The following is a 2471-nucleotide window of genomic DNA, read 5'->3' as shown; positions in this document are numbered from 1 at the left end:
AATCATGGTGAAAGGATGAGCTGGCACTTTATAAACAGACCAGGCATTCCAGGTAGAGGGGCTGCCAGGTACAAGGCACAGTAGCAAAAGGGAGAATGATGGCTGTATCATCGTTCCTTTTTTTACTTGCAAGCAACGGAAGCAGTTTGGGGTTGATTAAACAGAAATGGATTTTCATTAAAAATCCATATTGGGAGTTCCCAGAATGCTGGGAGGAGTGAAGGATCATTGGAGAACAGGTGGGGAAGCCCTTTCTGCTCCTGCACTGGGAACTGTGGGGAAACCACCTCCAGCCTGGTCCCACAGGTGCCTGTGTTGAGCCAGGACCGTGACCTTGACACCACTCCTGCCCATGAAAGATGGATGTTTCTTTTACCAAACTCAATGACAAAGTGGGTTCTACACAGTTATCCTTCATCAGGTTGTTCACTTCTAAATTACAGTCTTGAATGGAGAGTCTGATTAAGCTTAAATTACCTTCCTTTATTTACTCAAATTTATTCAACAAGTCAGGTCCATACTATATGCCAGACACCAGGTTGAACTCTACGGAATCCACTGAACAAAGTTCCTACCTCCATGAGGTTTATAGTTTTGGAGGGGTGGTGAGAAAGAAGTGTAATAAAAATTTTTTAAAAAGAAAGAAGTAAATATATGTTGGAGGCAAACATATATAGTATGTCAGGTGACAGTAAGTGGTATGGACAAAAATTTAAAAATAAAACATGAAATGGGCTTCCCTGGTGGCACAGTGGTTAAGAATCCGCCTGTCAATGCAGGGGACACAGGTTCGAGCCCTGGTCTGGGAAGATCCCACATGCCATGGAGCAACTAAGCCCATGCGCTACAACTACTGAGCCTGTGCTCTAGAGCCTGCAAGCCACAACTACTGAGCCCACATGCCACAACTACTGAAGCCTGTGTGCCTAGAGCCCATGCTCTGCAACAAGAGAAGCCACCGCAATGAGAAGCCCGTGCCCCGCAACGAGGAGTAGCCCCCACTGGCCGCAACAAGAAAGCCTGCACACAGCAACGAAGACCTAATGCAGCCAATAAATAAATAAATTAATTAATTAAAAAAAACAGGAACTGAGACATGCAAGGGAGGCAGGGAATGTCACTGTTTTATAGACAGTGGTCAAGCAAAGCACGCTAAGGTGATATGTGGGTAAACATATGAAGTTAAGGAGCCAGCCATAAGGACCTCTGGGGGTAGGGCCTTCCAGGCAGAGGAAACACAAATACAAATGCCCTCTGGTGGAAATATATCTACCGTGTCCAAGGAATAGCAAGGAAGAAGAAAACTCTGTGTAGCTCCGGTGTGGCTGGAGCAGAGAGAGCAAAAAGCAAGAGTGGTAGGAGATGAAGTTGAAGACAAGGAGGAAGAAGAGGGGGAAAGCTATATCATACAAGGCTCTACTGATCATCGAAAGGACTTTGGCTCTGAGTCAGGGTGAGATGGAGAGCCATTCCACTGGAGAGTACTCAACAGAAGGGAGTCAGTTTTGACTTGCATTTTCATAGGATCATCTAGATGTTCTGTTAAGACTGTATTTTAACAAGGCAAGAACAAAAGCCAGGGAGCTATTGCAATAATCCAAGTGAGACGTGAAATAATGGTTTGGATCACAGTAGTGGTAGTAAAGAGAGGAGAGTGAAAGGTGATAGGCTCCTGGATATATTCTGAAGGCACTGGCCTCACTACACAGGGCTGTGTGTGTGTGAGTGGTGCAGCAAGCTTGAAAGGGGGTGGGAGCCAGATTACAAAGCCCTTTGTATACCAAGTAAAGGAGGTCGGATTTCATCTTCAGGCAGTGAGCTGTCACTTATTCATTTTTAAGTAAAAGAGTCATATATCATATTTTATTTGAGAAAGCTAATCTGGTGGCAGAGTTGAGAATGGAATTGAAGGGGCCATGTTGGAGGCATGGAGATCTGCTAGGAGACTCCTGTCACCATCCAGATAAGAGAGGATGAAGAATTTAACAGACAAAAAAAAAAGAATTTAACAGAAACAAAACTATTTAGCTATCGCAGTGGAGAATGGTCATGTATTAGTTTTCTATTGCTCTATAACAAATTATCATGAACTTAGTGTTTTAAAATGGCATACATCTATTGTTCCACATTTTCTGTGGGTCAGGAATCCAGGCATGCCTTAGGTGGGTCCTCTGCTCAGGGTTTCACAAGGCTGCAATCCAGGCGATGGCTGGGCTGTGTTCTATGGAAACTTGACTGGGGAAGAGTCCTCCTCCAAGTTCACTCAGGTTGATGAAAGAATTCATTTCCTTGTGTCTGTAGGACTGAAGGCCCTGGCTTCTTGCTGGTTCTTGGCTGGATGCTGCCCTCAGTTCCTAGAGGTCTCCCATAGTTCCTTGTCATGTAGGACCAATTACTTCATCAAGCCAGCAAGGAGAATCTGAGAGTGAGTCTGTCAGCAAGATGGAGTCCTATATAACATTAGGTAATCA

This window comes from Kogia breviceps, chromosome 5 (assembly GCF_026419965.1).
Source record: "Kogia breviceps isolate mKogBre1 chromosome 5, mKogBre1 haplotype 1, whole genome shotgun sequence".
NCBI classification, from domain to species: domain Eukaryota; kingdom Metazoa; phylum Chordata; class Mammalia; order Artiodactyla; family Physeteridae; genus Kogia; species Kogia breviceps.
The sequence above is the reverse complement of the archived record's forward strand: the minus strand, read 5'-3'. Positions refer to the sequence as shown.